Source organism: Somniosus microcephalus, unplaced genomic scaffold (assembly GCF_052327205.1).
Source record: "Somniosus microcephalus isolate GS21.2 unplaced genomic scaffold, FLI_Smic_1.0 unresolved_chr6, whole genome shotgun sequence".
NCBI lineage: Eukaryota > Metazoa > Chordata > Chondrichthyes > Squaliformes > Somniosidae > Somniosus > Somniosus microcephalus.
In genome coordinates, this window is record NW_028225184.1 from 19391326 (window position 1) to 19411496 (window position 20171).

The following is a 20171-nucleotide window of genomic DNA, read 5'->3' on the forward strand; positions in this document are numbered from 1 at the left end:
AGATGGAGCAGTGTGATTAGTTTGGGATTGATACAGGGCTATGGGGAGAGAGCGGGGCAGGGCGATTAGTTCGGGATTGATACAGGGCTATGGGGAGAGACTGGGGCATTGGGATTAGTTTGGGATTGATGCAGGACTATGAGGAGAGAGCGGGTCAGTGGGATTAGTTTGGGGACAAATACAGGGCTATGGGTTGAGAGCGGGCCAGTGTGATTAGTTTGGGAGTGATACAGGGCTATGGTGAGAGAGCGGGGATTTGGATTAGTTTGGGATTGATGCAGGGCTATCGGGAGTGAGCGGGGCAGTGGGATTAGTTTGGGGATTGATGCAGGGCTATGGGGGTAGAGCGGGGCAGTGTGATTAGTTTGGGATTGATGCAGGACTATGGAGAGAGAGTGGGGCAGTAGGATTAGTTTGGGATTGATACAGGGCTATGGGGAGTGAGCGGGGCAGTAGGATTAGTTTGGGATTGATACAGGGCTATGGGAAGAGAGCGGGGCAGTGTGATTAGTTTGGGAATGATACAGGGCTATCGGGAGAGATGGAGCAGTGTGATTAGTTTGGGATTGATACAGGGCTATGGGGAGAGAGCGGGGCAGGGCGATTAGTTCGGGATTGATACAGGGCTATGGGGAGAGACTGGGGCATTGGGATTAGTTTGGGATTGATGCAGGACTATGAGGAGAGAGCGGGTCAGTGGGATTAGTTTGGGGACAAATACAGGGCTATGGGTTGAGAGCGGGCCAGTGTGATTAGTTTGGGAGTGATACAGGGCTATGGTGAGAGAGCGGGGATTTGGATTAGTTTGGGATTGATGCAGGGCTATCGGGAGTGAGCGGGGCAGTGGGATTAGTTTGGGGATTGATGCAGGGCTATGGGGGTAGAGCGGGGCAGTGTGATTAGTTTGGGATTGATGCAGGACTATGGAGAGAGAGTGGGGCAGTAGGATTAGTTTGGGATTGATACAGGGCTATGGGGAGTGAGCGGGGCAGTAGGATTAGTTTGGGATTGATACAGGGCTATGGGAAGAGAGCGGGGCAGTGTGATTAGTTTGGGAATGATACAGGGCTATCGGGAGAGATGGAGCAGTGTGATTAGTTTGGGATTGATACAGGGCTATGGGGAGAGAGCGGGGCAGGGCGATTAGTTTGGGATTGATACAGGGCTATGGGGAGAGAGCAGGGCAGTGGGATTAGTTTGGGATTGATACAGGGCTATCGGGAGAGAGCGAGGCAGTGTGATTAGTTTGGGATAGATACAGGGCTATCGGGAGAGATCGGGGCAGTGGGATTAGTTTGAGATTGATACAGGGCTATGGGGAGAGAGCGGGGCAGTGTGATTAGATTGGGATTGAAACAGGGCTATGGGGAAAGAGCGGGTCAGGGGGATTAATTTGGGATTGATACAGGGCTATGGGGGCTGAGCGGGGCAGTGCGATTAGTTTGGGGATTGATACAGGGCTATGGGTTGAGAGCGGGTCAGTGTGATTAGTTTGGGATTGATACAGGGCTATGGGGATTGAGCGGGGCAGTGCGATTAGATTGGGATTGAAACAGGGCTATGGGGAATGAGCGGGTCAGGGGGATTAGTTTGGGATTGATACAGGGCTTGTGAGATTAGTTTGGGGATTGATACAGGGCTATGGTTTGAGAGCGGGTCAGTGGGATTAGTTTGGGGATTGATACAGGGCTATCGGGAGAGAGCGGGTCAGTGGGATTAGTTTGGGGATTGATACAGGGCTAGTGAGATTAGTTTGGGGATTGATACAGGGCTATGGTTTGAGAACGGGGCAGTGTGATGAGTTTGGGATTGATACAGCGCTATGGGGAGAGCGGGGGAATTGTGATTAGTTTGGGATTGATACAGGACTATGGGGAGAGAGCGGGGCAGTGGGATTAGTTTGGGATTGATACAGGGCTATGGGATTTTGTATATTCCACATGTCCTGTGCTTGAAGTCTCTGTCATTGGCCAGACATTGTTTAATCATTTCATTGTCTTGGGCTGTTTACTATGAACACCTTTGTGATGAAATGTGCCATTCATCAGGCACTGTATTCCCTGTGTTTAGTTTAGTTTCAGTTTCATTTCCTTACCTGTATTGTATTGTGTGTAGGGCTCCGCCCATACTTGGCCCCTACTTAAGCAAGCCCCAGCGTGTCTCACAGCAGTACAGCAGCACTCTGGATGAGAGACACTTCTCCAATGTTTATTACTTTCTGAGTTAATAAAAGCCTTGCTTTGCTCCGTTATCGTGTAGTCTCGGATTCATTGAGGCACATCAACCTTTACCTGTTTCTGAACTACACAGGATGCAACAGATCAGAAAAAGCTCCATTCAGCAGTGCCTCTGCAAAGACATCATACTGTTCCACAATGCAGGAATGTCACAAACAGTCTTTGATCCCATAAGCTGAGATCAACTTTAAACATTCAAATCTTTCAGGTAAAGAAACTTCTAGATTCCGAGCCAGAAATTGAATCGTTTAAGACATAAAAAATGTCACAGAAATGTGATTTATTGCTGTTATTTTACAATTTACAAATATACACACAATTTGTGTCACTGAATTATAAACAAAAAGCAGGCAAAGCTGTGACTTAACAGAAATAAACACTTGTTTCTCTTCCTGGACAGCAAAACCAGTCAGACTGACTTGCAAATGTTTACTGATATGTTGACGTAAAGATTTATAATTTAGCAATTACACTTCTAATGTTTTTCTCTCAAACATTCTCCACAATATTAATCCCTGCTCTTGTCACAAGGAGTGTTGAATTATTTTAGGTACTTCGCAAATAAAAGCAGGAAACAAACTTCATTATACTCACAATTTTTAATCTCCTATTTCAAACATTCAAACCAAATCGAATTGTACGTTATCACTTTAATCAAAGTATTTTCTGTGTCTCTCTCAATAATCAAAGAGTGTTTTCTTCTAAAGTAGCTTCCTGCAATTTTTATACATCATTACATAACTCTTGCTTCAATTAACACTCCTCTAAATGTTTAAGAGGAAATCTATATTTACGTTATTGCTGCGACTTGTTAGGACTATCGAACGACAGACATTATAAAATGGTTTGTGTATTTCCCCTTTCGTGGTTCTCTTCCAAAATGTCTTAATGGTGTATTTTTTAAAGTCATTAAAAAGTAATATGTAACTCCTACAAATCCTCCCCTACCTTCCCCCTCCTCAACACCATGGTTGCATGTTTGTGTAAAGCTACTCACTTCAGTCAATCACTCAAAATCAAATCTTGAGATATTTCAATTTGAAAACATTTTAACCATTTCAGAGCTCTTTAAAAGCGTTTGGACTTCAAGACCTGGTTGAAACTTGTTTAGGTGAGGGGAAAATTGGCTTTTGCTTCAGTCTCTTCCAAAATCATGTTCGAAACTTAGGGGGAAAAAGTGCTTTTTACACTCATTTTTGGTGAAAGGTTCATTAAAAATCTTTAAATTCTTTCAAGTCTCACTGCAGCTTTGACAGAAGAAGTTGCTCCAAGTTTCTCCTTCCCCCTTCAATGCTGCCGTTAAACATCCGACAAAATAAAGTCTAATTCCAAATGGAGCTCCAATCAGAAAGTGAATAAAGTGGATAAACTTCCGAAGAAGGCGGTGAGGTTATCTATCTCCAGCCTTGGCGATGAGTTGGGATCAGTTTTTGGAGATGTTGTTTCCTCTTTTTCTGTTGGCGTTCCCTCCGTCTCTAAGACTCTGAGGTACAAACGGGGGCACAAACTATTTCCCTTTCTCGCAACATGATTAAAATAACCCTGGCTGATATTCCCTCTCTCTCTAACCCAGGAGTCACTGGACAGTGATCAGGAGCAGGAACCCTGGCTGATTTCCCCTCTCTCTAACCCAGGGGTCACTGGGCAGTGATCAGGAGCAGGAACCCTGGCTGATTTCCCCTCTCTCTAACCCAGGGGTCACTGGACAATGATCAGGAGCAGGAACCCTGGCTGATTTCCCCTCTCTCTAACCCAGGGGTCACTGGGCAGTGATCAGGAGCAGGAACCCTGGCTGATTTCCCCTCTCTCTAACCCAGGGGTCACTGGGCAGTGATCAGGAGCAGGAACCCTGGCTGATTTCCCCTCTCTCTAACCCAGGGGTCGCTGGGCAGTGATCAGGAGCAGGAACCCGGGCTGATTTCCCTCTCTCTCTAACCCAGGGGTCACTGGGCAGTGATCAGGAGCAGGAACCATGGCTGATTTCCCTCTCATTCTCTAACCCAGGGGTCACTGGGCAGTGATCAGGAGCAGGAACCCTGGCTGATTTCCCCTCTCTCTCTAACCCAGGGGTCGCTGGGCAGTGATCAGGAGCAGAAACCCTGGCTGATTTCCTCTCTCTCTAACCCAGGGGTCACTAGGCAGTGATCAGGAGCAGGAACCCTGGCTGATTTCCCTCTCTCTCTCTAACCCAGGGGTCCCTGGGCAGCAATCAGGAGCAGGAACCCTGGCTGATTTCCCCTCTCGAAGGGGAGAGAGCGGGGCAGTGGGATTAGTTTGGGATTGATACAGGGCTTTGGGGAGAGAGCGGGGCAGTGCAATTAGTTTGAGATTCATACAGGGCTATCGGGAGAGAGCGAGGCATTGGGAAAAGTTTGGGATTGATGCAGGGCTATGGGGTGAGAGCGGGGGTGTGGGATTAGTTTGGGATTGATGAAGGGCTATGGGGGAGAGCGAGGAATTGGGAATAGTTGGGGACTGATACAGGGTTATGGGGAGAGAGCGAGGCAGTGGGATTAGGTTGGCGATTGATAAAGGGCTAACAGAAGAGAGCAGGGCAGTGGGATTAGTTTGGGATTGATACAGGGCTATCGGGAGAGAGCGGGGCAGTGGGATTAGTTTGGGATTGATACAGGGCTATGGGTGAGAGCGAGGCATCGGGATTAGTTTGGAGATTGATACAGGGCTATGGGGAGAGAGCGCGGCAGTGGGATTAGGTTGGGGACTGATACAGGGCTATGGGGAGAGAGCGAGGCAGTGGGATTAGGTTGGCGATTGATAAAGGACTAACAGGAGAGAGCAGGGCAGTGGGATTAGTTTGGGACTGATACAGAGGGTTGTCAAGTAGCTGTTCCCAGTCCACTTTGGACAGATCCTGCCTTATCATATTAAAAGCGGCCTGTTGTTTGCTAAATTTCCCCACTAAACTCATTGTTAATCTGCTTTATCAGAACTTGCCTGGATCTCCTGGTATATTTCAATACTGAACCTCGGTAGATTAAATAAAAGTGTTACAGTGATTTGATTTAAATGCAGAGGAGGGATTCACATGCGGATGAATGTTGGTCTGCAGACATTTGGGTTCACCTTAGAAAAATGAAGCAAATAAAAGACAATTAAAGTCTGTTCTGGGCATTCTTACTGAGATTTGAATGAATTTTAGGCCGTGAGCCTCACTGTCTTATACACAGGAGTGAAGGATTACATCAAACAAAGATAATGGCCCTGAAATCATGGTCTCCGTAACGACGACTTAGGCCTTGGTAGAGGCCCCGCAAGTTCCGTGTTTCCGTCTGCGCTGTGTATGCGCTGAATCCCCGGACTTCCAATCTGTCAAGGTTTGCTGCAGAATCGATAGAGTAAAGCTCTCTTTAAACCAGCCCATCGAAAATTCACAGGGTAGGAAAAACGCGGGTTAGATACAGAGTGAAGCTCCCTCTACACTGTCCCATCAAACACTCCCAGGGCAGGTACAGCATGGGGTTAGATACAGAGTAAAGCTCCCTCTACACTGTCCCATCAAACACTCCCAGGGCAGGTACAGCACGGGTTAGATACAGAGTAAAGCTCCCTTTACACTGTCCCATCAAACACTCCCAAGGCAGGTACCGCACGGGTTAGATACAGAGTAAAGCTCCCTCTGCACTGTCCCATCAAACACTCCCAGGGCAAGTACAGCACGGGGTTAGATACAGAGTAAAGCTCCCTCTACACTGTTCCATCAAACACTCCCAGGACAGGTACAGGGCAGCCAGGGTATCCCTGTATCAGCCAGATTCGGCCAATCGGCCCCTCGAGCCTGCTCCGCCATTCAATAAGATCATGGCTGATCTGATCCTAACCGCCAATCCACTATCACAGAACCATCTCCTGAATCTAACAGAATTAGACACACGAAATAGAAGCAGGATCAGGCTACACGGCCCATGGGCCCGCTCCGCTACCCACAGGGTCATGACCGATCCAAACCTAGACTCATGTCCAAATTCCTGCCCGCTCCCCGTAACCCTTAATTCCATTTACTTCTCGGAAACTGTCTATTTCTGTTTTAAATTTATGTAATGATGTAGCTTCTACAGCTTTTTGGGGCAGCATCTTCCATGGACCTACCACCCTCTGAGTGAAGTAGTTCCTCCTCATCTCAGTTTTGAAAGAGCAGCCCCTTATTCTAAGACTATGCCCCCTAGTTCTAGTTTCACCCATTATCGAGAACATCTTCCCCGCATCCACCCGATCCAACCCCTTCACAATCTTATATGTTTGAATAAGATCGCCTCTCATTCTTCTGAACTCCAATGAGTATTGTCCCAATCTACTCAACCTCTCCTCATATGTCCATCCCCTCATCCCCGGGATTAACCGAGTGAACCTTCTTTGTACTGACTCGAGAGCAAGTATGTCCTTTCTTAAGTATGGACACCTCTCTCCTGAGGTTTATATCCATCAATGTTAAAATAGGGAGAGCTGTGAAACAGGAGGCTGATTCACAATCACCCGGTTTGTTCTATAGCGCCAAGTCAAAACCTACACCAGTGTTATTTCCCTCTATGTCTCTGCCTCTGTCCTGTGGGTAAATGGAGTCGAGGTGCAGATCAGCCACAATCCAACATTGTTGGGACAGGCTCGATGGGCTGAATGGCCTCCTATGTCAACCAATGTTTGTCTCTTTTCTCTGTTCAGGGTTCAGGGACACCCAGCTCAGGTTTTGTTTCCCAGTACACTGATGGGGATTGGAGTGGGGGGGGGGGGAACATCTTCCTGCTGTGAGGAATACGGCTGGAGCTGGGATCGTACTGTGTGTAAAGGTTGGGAATGCCAGTCAACCTCTGCATGTCTCCATGTCTGACCCTCTGATCTCTAATGTCACCCATCTCACTCACCATCCTGTATCCCCAGGCTTCTCAATCTCTCTCCAATTAGGTTCCAGACACTCATTATACAGTGAGCGGCGGCAGCCATTTTGTGCTCGGTGCGGGGTGGTGTGGAGTGTCACAGAGTTTGTGTTTGTCTGGACATGAATTAAACTAAATTAAAGAGTGTCATGAGTTGGATCCACACCAGGTAAGTGAGCCACACGAGGGGCAAAATAAAGTTTCACCAGCAGTGGGGAGGGAGATTGACCGGGCGGGGGCGGGGGGATTATACAGGGATGGAGATATATGGGGGTCTTATACAGGGGGTGCTGTGGAGCTTCACCAAGGGGGAGGAGGGAAGGAGTTTCACAGAGGGAGAGAGATACAGGGGGGAGTGTACAGGGAGATGGGTGAATTATACAGGGGGGATTATTGTACAGGAGTGGCGTACGGGTGGATTATACAGTGGGAGTGGTGGGGCGATTATACAGGGGCGTTGACGGGGGAAATTATACGTTGGTGCAGGAGATAAGCAGAGTGGAATTAAATGGGGTGGAATTCACAGGGGGATTAAAAGGGGCATTTCATAGCGGGGCGGGGAAGCTTCCCGAGGGGCTGTAGTATACAGAGGTACTATACGGGGGTGGGTTTAATGGGGTGGGGTATACCAGGGCAGGGGTGGAAGATTCGCAGGGCTACAGTATAGAGCGGGGGTGGGGGTTTCCACAGAGGGCAGCTTCACCAGGGCTATTATACAGTGGCAGGGGGAGGAGAGTTTCATGGGGGTATTATATACAGGCTGGAGGACATGGGGAGGGGTGGGGAATTAGACAGTGGAGGGGAGGAATTAACAGGGGCAATAAAAATGGCAGTTGACAGGGCTGGAGTTAGGAAGAAACAAACGTTTGGTGCGTGAGCGGTGACAGCCATTTTGGGCTTGGTGTGAGGGGCAGCCATTTTGGGCTTGGTGTGAGGGGCAGCCATTTTGGGCTCTGTGCAGGGGAGCAGCCATTTTGTGCATGGTGCTGATAGGGCAGCCATTTTGGGTCATAATTTGGAGCCACACCAGGTAAGTTAGTCACACAAGGGGCAAAATAGAGTTTCACCAGCAGTGGGGAGGGAGATCGACAGGGCGGGGCGGGGGGATTATGCAGGGATGGAGATATATGGGGGTCTTATGCAGGGGGGGCTGTGGAGCTTCACCAAGGGGGAGGAGGGAAGGAGTTCCACAGAGGGAGAGAGATACAGGGGGGAGTATACAGGGAGATGGGTGAATTATACAGGGGGGAGTTATTGTACAGGAGTGGCGTACGGGTGGATTATACAGCAGGTGGGGGCAGGAGAGTTTCAAGGAGGGGGAGCTTCACGAAGGTTTAGTAGGCAGGGGTATTTAGGGGGGTTGGGGGATTTTAATGGTGCGGGGGGGGAAACAGCGGGGGGGGAAACAGCGGGGGGGAACAGCGGGGGCGGGGAAACAGCGGGGGGGGGGAACAGCGGGGGGGGGGAAACAGCGGGGGGGGAAACAGCGGGGGGGGGAAACAGCGGGGTTTCTTTGATGTAATGTTTTCCTGACTAACCTGTTTGGACACCATTCACACCTTGATTGCTGTGATTATCTCTCTGCCGAGGTGTGATAAATGGCAGTTAGAAAGATTACCTGTAAACATCTGACATTATTCTCTGACTATATAAGCTGTGTTTTTATGCATATCTCCACTTCACCTGACGAAGGAGCAGCGCTCTGAAAGCTTGTGATTTCAAATAAAACTGTTGGACTATAACCTGGTGTTGTGTGACTTCTTACCACTGCTAAGGGAAATAGATCCTTCCTAACTACTCTCACTAGGCCCCTCATAATTTTATACACCTCAATTAAATTTTTCCTCAGCCTTCACTGTTCCGAGGAAAACTACCCCAGCCTATCCAATCCTTCCACAGAGCTAAGTTTTTCCATTCCTGGCAAGATCTTCGTAAATCTCCTCTGCACCCTCTCCAGTGCAACCACATCCTTCCTGTAATATGGTGACCAGAACTGCACGTAGTATTCAAGCTGTGGCCTAAACATTGTTGTATGCAGCTTTAGCATAATTTGCCTGCTCTTATATTCTATGCCTCCGCTAATAAAGGCCATATTCTGTACACCTTTTTAACTACTTTATCGACATATCAACATTAAGGATCTGTGGACATACATTCCAAGGTCTGTCTGTTCCTCTTCATGTCTCAGTATCCTCCCATTAATTGTGAATTCCCTTGCCTCGTTGCCCCTCCCCAAATGCATTACCTCACACTTTTCCGGATTGAATTCCATTTGCCACTTTTCTGCCCAACTGACCAGTTCATCGATATCTCCCTGCAGTCTAAAGCCTTCCTCCTCACTGTCAACTAGACAGCCAATTATTGTACCATCTGCAAATTTCTTTATTATCCCATCTACATTTAACTCTATATAGAAACATAGAAAATAGGAGGAGGAGTAGGCCATTCGTCCCCTCTAGCCTGCTCCGCCATTCAATGCGATCATGGCTGATCATCCAAGTTCAGTACCCGGTCCCTGATTTCTCCCCATACCCCTTGATCTCTTTAGCCTCAAGAAATATATCCAACTCCTTCTTGAATATATTTAATGAATTGGCCTCTACTGCCTTCTGTGGTAGAGAATTCCACAGGTTCACCACTCTCTGGGTGAAGAAATTCCTCCTAATTTCTGTCCTAAAAGGCCTACCCCTTATCCTTAGACTGTGACACTTGGTTCTGGATTCCCCGACCATCGGGAACATCCTCCCTGCATCTAGTCTGTCCAGTCCTGCCAGTGTTTTATAATTTTCAACGAGATCCCCTCTCAATCTTCTAAACTCCAGCGAGTACAAGCCCAATCGACACAATCTCTCCTCATACGTCATTCCTGCCATCCCAGGTATCAGCCTGGTGAATCTTCACTGAACTCCTTCCATGGAAAGAGTATCCTTCCTCAGATAGGGCGGCCAAAACTGCACACAATACTCAAGATGTGGCCTCACCAAGGCCCTGTACAACTGCAGCAAGGCATCCTTGCTCCTGTACTCAAACCCTCTCGCTACAAAGGCCAACATACCATTTGCCTTCTTAACCGCCTGCTGCACCTGCATGCTTACCTTCAGCGACTGGTGCACAAGGACACCCAGGTCTCGTTGCACTTCCCCTTCTCCCAATCTATTGCCATTCAGATAATAATCTGCTTTCCTGTTTTTGAAACCAAAGTGGATAACCTCATATTTATCCACGTTATATTGCATCTGCCATGCTTCTGCCCAATCACCCAACCTGTCCAAGTCGCCCTATATTTTCTCAGCATCCTCCTCACAGCACACAAGCCCACCCAACTTTGTGCCGTCTGCAAATTTGGAGATATTACATCTAGTACCCTTGTATAGATCATTAATATATATTGTGAATAGCTGGGGTCCAAGGACTGATCCCTGCGGTAACCCACTAGTCACTGCCTGCCACTCGGAAAATGACCCATTTATTCCAACTCTTTGCTTTCTATCTGCCAACCAGTTCTCTATCCAAGTCAATACCTTGCCCCCAATCCCATGTGCATTAATTTTGCACGCTAATCTCTTATGCGGGACCTAATCGAAAGCCTTCTGAAAGTCCAAATACACCACATCCACTGGTTCTCCCTTATCTATTTTACTAGTTATGTCCTCAAAAAATTCCAGTAGATTAGTCAAGCACGATTTACCTTTTGTAAATCCATGTTGACTTTGTCCGATCCTGTCACTGTTTTCCAAGTGCTCTGCTATTATATCTTTTATAATGGACTCTAGCATTTTCCCCACTACTGATGTCAGGCTTACCGGTCTGTAATTCGCCGTTTTGTCTCGACCACCTTTTTTGAATAGTGGGGTAACATTAGCTACCCTCCAATCCATGGGTACTGTTCCAGATTCCATCGAATGTTGGAAGATGATCAGCAATGCATCTACTATTTCTAGGGGCACTTCCTTAAGTACCCTAGGAGGTAGATTATCAGGCTCTGGGGATTTATCGGCCTTCAATCCCATCAATTTCCCTAACACCATTTCCCTACAAATATTAATATATAATACAAAAGAATGGGACCATGTAGTGAGCCCTTTGGAGCACCACTGGAAACAACCTTCCAGTCACAAAAGCTTCCCTCAACTATGAGTATATCATTTAATTGTAGTGTAATTAGTGGTATTGAATTGATTTAAATTCATTTGAATTAATTAAAGGGTAATTCATGGCAGGACAGCTCGGCGCCGTGGCATGCTCTTCCTGCGCTATGTGGGAAGTCAGGGGCACTTCCTGTGTCCCTGACGACCATGTGTGCGGGAAGTGTATCCAGCTGCAGCTACGGACAGACCGCATTGCGGCGCTGGAGCTGCCGTTGGATACATACTGGAGACTTCACAATGCTGAGGACATCATGGATAGCTGGTTTAGGGATTTGGACACACTGCAGGTAAAGTTTGCACAGGCAGAAACGGAATGCGTGACCACCAGTCAGAGTAGTAGGTGCAGGTGGGTAGTGCAGGGGACCCCTGTGGCCATCCCCCTCTCAAACAGATATACCACTGGGAGAGCGATAGTGATAGGGGAACTATTGTAAGTGTAATAGATAGGATTGTCTGCGGCCACCAAGGAGACTCCAGCATGTTATGTTGCCTCCCTGGTGCAATGGTCAATGATGTCTCGGGGTGGCTGCAGGGCATTCTGGAGGGGGAGGGTGAACAGCCAGTTGTCGTGGTGCATATAGGTACCAAAGAAATAGGTAACAAACGGGATGAGTTATTAAAGCTGAAAATAGTGAGTAAGGAGGTAAATTAAAAAATAGAACCTCAAAGGTAGTAATCTCAGGATTGCTACTAGTGCCATGAGCTAGTCAGAGCAGAAATAGAAGGATATTTCAGATGAATACGAGGCCAGAGGAATGGAGCAAGGGGGAGTGATTCAATTTCCTGGGACATTGGAACCGGTTCTGGGGGACTTGGCACCAGTACAAACTGGAAAGTTTGCACCTGGGCGGTAACGGGACCAATGTTATAGGGGGAGTGTTTGCTAGTGCCGTTGGGGAGGGTTTAAACTAAGAGAGCAGGTGTGTGGGAACATCTGCAGGGAGACAGAAGGAAGTGAAGCAAGGATAGAAACAAAATGCAGCAAGGAGCAAAGCAAAAGTGGAAGGCAGAGAAATCAAGGGTGTAAATCAAACAGGGCTACAGTAAATAATAATTCTAAAAGGATTAAGAGTGTTATAAAATCAAGCCTGAAGGTGTGTCTTAATGCGAGGAGCGTTCCTAATAAGGTGGATGATTTAGCTGCACAAATAGATGTAAACGGATATGATGTAATTGGAATTACAGAGACATGGCTCCAGGGTTACACAGGCTGGAAATGCAACATCTAGGGTTATTCAATATTCAGGAAGGACAGGCAAAAATCTAAAGTAGGTGGGGTGGCATTGCTGGTTAAAGAGCAGTATAACACAATAGTAAGGAAGGATGTTAGCTCTGATGATGTGGAATCTGTATGGGTAGAGCTGAGAAGTACCAAGGGGCAGAAAACGCTAGTGGGAGATGCATACAGACCTCCAAACAGTCATGCTGAGTTTGGGGGTGGCATTAAATGGGAAATTAGAGATGTACAATAAGGGCAAAGCAGTTATCATGGGTGACTTTAATGTACATATAGATTGGGCTAACCAAATAAGTAACAATACTGTGGAGGAGGAATTTCTAGAGTATAGATGGCTCCCGGGACCAATATGTCGAGGAACCAACTAGAGATCAGGCCATCTTAGACTGGGTATTATGTAATGAGAAAGGATTAATTAGCAATGTTTTTGTGCGAAGCCCCTTGGGTCGGAGAGATCATAACATGAAATAATTCGTCATTAAGATGGAGAGTGAAGTAGTTGAATCAGAGACTAGGGTTCTGAATTTAAATAAAGGAATGTACGATGGTATGAGGCCCAAGTTGGCGAGGATGGATTGGGTAACGTTACGTAAAGGGTTGACGGTCGATTGGCAATGGCAATCATTTAAAGATCGCATGGATAAACTGCAGAATTTCTTCATCCCTGTTTGGCATGAAAATAAAATAAAAATGTGACTCAACCGTGGCTAACAAGGGAAATTAGGGATAGCATAACATCCAAGTAGAGGACATATAAATTGGACAGAAAAAGCAGCAGAATCGAGGATTGGGAAGAGTTAGGGATTCAGCAAAGGAGGACAATGGGATTAATTAAGAGGGGGGAAATAAAATATGAGACTAAGCTTGCAGGGAACAGAAAAACTGACTGTAAAAGCTTCTATATATATGTGGAGGGTAAAAGATTGGTGAAGTCAAGCGTAGGTCCCTTGCAGTCAGAATCAGGAGACTTTATAAAGGGGAACAAGGAAATGGCAGGCCAATTAAATACATACTTTGGATCTGTCTTCACAAAGGAGGACACAAATAACCTTCCAGAGATTTCGGGGAACATCGGGTCTAATTAGAGGGAGGAATTGAATGAAATCATTATTTGTAGGGAAATGGTGTTAGGGAAATTGACGGGATTGAAGGCCGATAAATCCCCAGGGCCTGATAATCTACATCCTAGGGTACTTAAGGAATTGGCCCAGAAATGGTAGATGCATTGCTGGTCATCTTCCAAAATTCGATAGACTCTAGAATAGTACCCATGGATTGGAGGGTAGCTAATGTTACCCCACTATTCAAAAAAGGTGGTCAAGAGAAAAGGGGTAAGCCTCACATTGGTATTGGGGTAAATGCTAGAGCCATTATAAAAGATGTAATAGCAGAGCACTTGGAAAACAGTGACAAGATCGGACAAAGTCAACATGGGTTTTCAAAAGGTAAAGCATGTTTGACTAATCTACTGGAATTTTTTGATGATGTAACTGGTAGAATAGATAAGGGAGAACCAGTAGATGTGGTGTATTTGGACTTTCAGAAGGCTTTCGATAAGATCCCGCATAAGAGATTAGCGTGTAAAGTTAAAGCACATGGGATTGGGGGTAAGGTACTGACTTGGATAGATTACTGGTTGGCAGATAGGAAGCAAATAATTGGAATAAAAGAGTCTTTTTCCGAGTGGCAGGCAGCGACTAGTGGGGTACCGCAGGGATCAGTGCTTGGACCCCAGATATTCACAATATATATTATTGATCTAGACGAGGGAACTAGATATAATATCTCCAAATGTGCAGACGACACACAGCTGGGTGGGTGTGTATGTGGTGAGGAGGATGCCGAGAAACTCCATTATGATTTGGACAGGTTGGGCGACTGGGCAGATGCATGGCAGATGCAGTATAATGTGGATCAATGTGAGGTTATCCACTTTGTTGGCAAAAACAGGAAGACAGATTAATATCTGAATGGCAATAGATTGCGAAAAGGGGAAGTGCAACGAGACCTGGGCGCCCTTGTGCACCAGTTGCTGATGGTAAGCATGCAGGTGCAGCAGGCGGTTAAGAAGGCAAATGGAATGTTGGCCTTCGTAGCGAGAGGGTTCGAGTACAGGAGCAAGGATGTCTTGCTACAGTTGTACAGGGCCTTGGTGAGACCGCACCTTGAGTATTGTGTGCAGTTTTGGTCACCTTATCCGAGGAAGGATGTTCTTGCCATGGAGTGGGTGCAGCGAAGATTCACCAGATGGATACCTGGGATGGCAGGAATTAGGTATGAAGAGAGATTGAGTCGATTAGGCTTATATTCGCTGGAGTTCAGAAGAATGAGAGGGGATCTTATTGAAACTTATAACATTCTAACAGGACTAGACACACTACATGAAGGAAGGATGTTCACGATGGAGGGGGAGTCCAGCACCAGGGGTCACACACTAAGGATAAGGGGTAAGCCATTTACGACTGAGATGAGGAGGAATTTCTTCACCCAGAGAGTGGTGAACCTGTGGAACTCTCTAACACAGAAGGCAGTTGAGGCGAATTCATTAATATATTCAAGAAGGAGTTGGATATATTTCCTAAGGCTAAAGGGATCAAGGGATATGGGGAGCAGGCAGGGACAGGGTACTGAATTTGGATGATCAGCCATGATCTCATTAAATGGCGGATTGGGCTCGAGGGGCCGAATGGCCTACTCCTGCTCCTTACTTCTTTGTTTCTATGTTTCTAATACCCTTTGCTTCCTGACAGTGAGCCAATTATGGATCCAATTTGACACTCTCCATTTACATTTTTGACGAGCCTGCAATGTGGGACCTCGACAAAAGCCTTGCTTAAATCCATGTAGATTACATCAAACGCACTGCCCTCATCGACCTTCCATGTTACCTCATGAAAGAATTCAAACAAGTAAGTCAGACACGGCCTTCCCTTCACAACACCATGCTGATTGTTCTTGATTACCTACACGTGTACAGGTCAAACCAATTTTAAAATGTTCATGAACTTTAACAGTATGTGTTGTATCCGTGTGTTAATGGAGACACGGAATGCAGGAGTTGGTTTAACAGGTGTTTACTGGACAAAGTCTGGAGGTGAACTAACAGATACAAGACACTATACAGGCTTATATACCCGAGTGGCCACTACCGGAATTACAGTGCACAGGGGCTCTTAAAGGCACATACACCACAGTATTTAATACATTATCAGTTCTGTATTGTCCTGTAAAAATAATTCAAAAACACAACTATTTCATTCACATAAATTATCAAGGACAGGGGCCATTGGCGAGCGGGGTACGAAGCGGAACATTTGTCCATATATTTCAGGGAAAGTGGAGGGCTGGGTTCCAGGAAATAGGAGACTGGGGAAGTACAGTCTAGTGGTGGTGAAGGGGGCAGAGGGGGTCTGATGGCTGAGGCACAGATCTCAGTTGAACAGCATGCTGAGGTTGTGTACAGTCAGATTAAAACTGAGCCAGCAGCCACGGGAAAGAAGTGAGTCCGAGGCTGATTATGGAGAGTTCCTCCAGGCCCAGAAAATGATGGGATGGGATGGGTCTATGCCTTTGTCAATGGGAGGAAATTCTGGATCGTCTGCGATTGAACGTTACTCGCAGTCTGGGAGCACAGCCGTGGCGCAGTGGTAATGGGGCAGGCAAAACAACAACAACAACAACAACCTACATTTATATAGGGCCTTTAATGGAGCTAAACGGTGTCATAGACAATCCACTGGGAGTTGATCGTGTCCACACAACATGCCGCCGAGTGGCAGTGTACAGATTCGAAAGAGCAGGGACTGAGGGTATATCCTCATGAAATTCCACAGAAGATCAGGTGAGTGCTGGAGGATGAGCAATTGTTGGAGGTACATTGAACAGTATGGCGATTCTACAATCCCAATATCCATCCCCTCTTGGTAAACTCCGCCACATTACCAGCTTATCCAGACCCGCAATCTCCCCGACCATTGCTCCTCCATCTCTTAGCAGTCGTACTCCCATTGTGGCTAATTTTCTACTGTTTATACACTTCATAGAATGGTTTGTCAGTGCCATTTATGTTGCTCATTCCTCCCCTGTTGTACCTTAAAGGTTATAACCTCCCTTTAATCCGCCCATGAAAAGGAAGTTTCCATAGCAGAACCCATCAATGCCAAGTGTTGGCCTTTCCTATGCTCTCTCACATGTTTCACAATTATACATTTATTATATATCACAGAATCATAGAATGATACCACACAGAGCAAGTTATTATCTTAATGGCAAGAAACTGGAAAGTGCTGCAGTACAAAGGGATCTGGGGGTCCTGGTGCACGAAACTCAAAAGGTTAGTATGCAGGTGCAGCAAGTGATTAAGAAGGCCAATGGAATGTTGGCTTTCATTGCTAGGGGGATAGAATATAAAAACAGGGAGGTATTGCTTCAGTTGTACAAGGTCTTGGTGAGACCGCACCTGGAATATTGCGTACAGTTTTGGTGTCCATGCTTAAGAAAGGACATACTTGCTCTCGAGTCAGTACAAAGAAGGTTCACTCGGTTAATCCCGGGGATGAGGGGATGGACATATGAGGAGAGGTTGGGACTCTACTCATTGGAGTTCAGAAGAATGAGAGGCGATCTTATTGAAACATATAAGATTGTGAAGGGGTTGGATTGGGTGGATGCGGGGAGGATGATCCCGATGATGGGTGAAACTAGAACTAGGGGGCATAGTCTTAGAATAAGGGGCTGCTCTTTCAAAACTGAGATGAGGAGGAACTACTTCACTCTGAGGGTGGTAGGTCCATGAAAGATGCTGTCCCAAAAAGCTGTAGAATCTACATCATTACATAAATTTAAAACAGAAATAGACAGTTTCCAAGAAGTAAAGGCAATTAAGGGTTACGGGGAGCGGGCAGGAATTTGGACATGAGTCTAGGTTCGGATCGGTCATGGCCCTGTGGGTGGCAGAACGGGCCCAGGGGCCGTGTAGCCTGATCCTGCTCCTATTTCGTGTGTCTAATTCTGTTAGATTCAGGAGATGTTTCTGTGATAGTCGATTGGCAGTTAGGATCAGATCAGCCATGATCTTATTGAATGGCGGAGCAGGCTCGAGGGGCCGATTGGCCTACTCCTGCTCCTATTTCTTATGTTCTTAGAAGGTGCTAATTCAGCTCATCCTGTCTATGCCTTAAGCACAAGTCTATATTAATTCACCTAATAAATAGCTACTGTATAAAGACAACTCTTTACTTTGTTAATCTATGTCTTTCCACAGTTCCAGTGCCAAGTTACCGTCTGCAGCTAACATCATTACCCTGTCCCTCTCTCTCTCTGTCCCTCTCTCTCTCTGTCCCTCTCTCTCTCTGTCTCTCTCTCTCTGTCCCTCTCTCTCTCTGTCTCTCTCTGTCCCTCTCTCTCTGTGTCCCTCTCTCTCTCTGTCCCTCTCTCTCTCTGTCCCCCTCTCTCTCTCTGTCCCTCTCTCTCTGTCTCTCTCTCTCTCTGTCTCTCTCTCTCTCTGTCCCTCTCTCTCTCTGTCCCTCTCTCTCTGTCCCTCTCTCTCTGTGTGTCTCTCTCTCTCTGTCCCTCTCTCTCTCTGTCTCTCTCTCTGTCCCTCTCTCTCTCTGTCCCTCTCTCTCTCTGTCCCTCTCTCTTTGTCACTCTCTCTTTCTGTCCCTCTCTCTCTCTCTCTGTCTCTCTCTCTCTCTGTCCCTCTCTCTCTGTCCCTCTCTCTCTCTGTCCCTCTCTCCCTCTCTCTCTGTCCCTCTCTCTCTCTGTCCCTCTCTCTCTCTGCCCCGCTCTCTCCCCATATTCCTGTATCAATCCCAAACTAATCCCACTGCCCCGCTCTCTCGCCATAGTCCTGCATCAATGCCAAACTTATCCCACTGCCCCGCTCTCTCGCCATAGTCCTGCATCAATCCCAAACTAATCCCACTACCCCGCTCTCACCCCAAAGCCCTGTATCGATCCCCAAACTAATCCCACTGCCCCGCTCTCACCCCAAACCTCGAGGAACAGCACCTTATCTTCCGATTCGGCACTCTGCAGCCTTCCGGACTCGATATCGAGTTCAACAATTTCAGATCATAACCTCGGCCCCTAATTCATTTTTTCTTGTAATTTTTCCACTCCTTTCCCCCGCCCCCCCTTTCCTTTTGTTTCGCTCTCACACCTGGCAGCTAACCCTTGCCCTGCCAGTACACTTTACACCCAATCTCAGCCTATTACGATCTCGTCTAGCTTCTAACACCTTTCATTGTCTCTTTTTTACTTCTTTTGTTTCTTTTATTCTATTGTCCGATCGCAGCCCTGCCTCCGATCCATCTTTTCGTTCCAGTTTTGAAGAAAGGTTCGACCCGAAACGTCAACTCAAATTTCTGTCCACGGATGTTGCCTGAACTGCTGAGTTTTTCGAGCATTTTCTGTTGTTAATCACACTGCCCCGCTCACTCCCCATATCCCTGTATCAATCCCAAACTAATCCCCCTGCCCTGCTCTCTCCCCATAGATACAGAGTAAAGCTCCCTCTACACTGTCCCATCAAACACTCCCAGGGCAGGAACAACACGGGTTAGATGCAGATTGAAGCTCCCTCTACACTGTCCCATCAAACACTCCCAAGGCAGGTACCGCACGGGTTAGATACAGAGTAAAGCTCCCTCTACATTGTCCCATCAAATAATCCCAGGGCAGGTACAGCACGGGGTTAGATACAGAGTAAAGCTCCGTCTACACTGTCTCATCAAATACTCCCAGGGCAGGTACAGCATGGGTTAGATACAGAGTAAAGCTCCCTCTGCACTGTCACATCAAACACTCCCTGGGCAGATACAGCACGGGGTTAGATACAGAGTAAAGCTCCCTCTACACTGTCCCATCAAACACTCCCAGGGCAGGTACAGCACGGGTTAGATACAGAGTAAAGCTCCCTCTACACTGTCCCATTAAACACACCCAGGGCAGGTACGGCACGGGCTAGATACAGAGTAAGGCTCCCTCTACACTCTCCCATCAAACACTCCCAGGGCAGGTACAGCACGGGTTAGGTACAGAGTAAAGCTCCCTCTACACTGTCCCATCAAACATGCCCAGGGCAGGTACAGCACGGTTTAGATATAGAGTAAAGCTCCCTCTACACTGTCCCCATCAAACACTCCCAGGGCAGGTACAGCATGTGTTAGATACAGAGTAAAGCTCCCTCTACACTGTCCCATCAAACACACCCAAGGCAGGTACCGCACGGGTTAGATATAGTGTAATGCTCCCTCTACACTGTCCCATCAAACACTCCCAGGGCTATGGGGAGAGAACGTGGCAGTGGGATTAGTTTGTGAATGATACAGGGCTATCGGGAGAGAGCAAGGCATTGGGAATAGTTTGGGATTGATACAGGGCAATCGGGAGATATCGGAGCAGTGTGATTCGTTTGGGATTGATACAGGGCTATGGGGAGAGAGTGGGACAGTTGGATTAGTTTGCAATTGATACAGGGCTATCGGGAGAAAGCGGGTCTTTGGGATTAGTTTGGGATTGATACAGGGCTATCGGGAGAAAGCGGGTCTTTGGGATTAGTTTGGGATTGATACAGGGCTAACGGGAGAGAGCGGGACAGTGGGATTAGTTTGGTATTGATACAGGGCTATCGGGAGAGATTGGGGCAGTGTGATTAGTT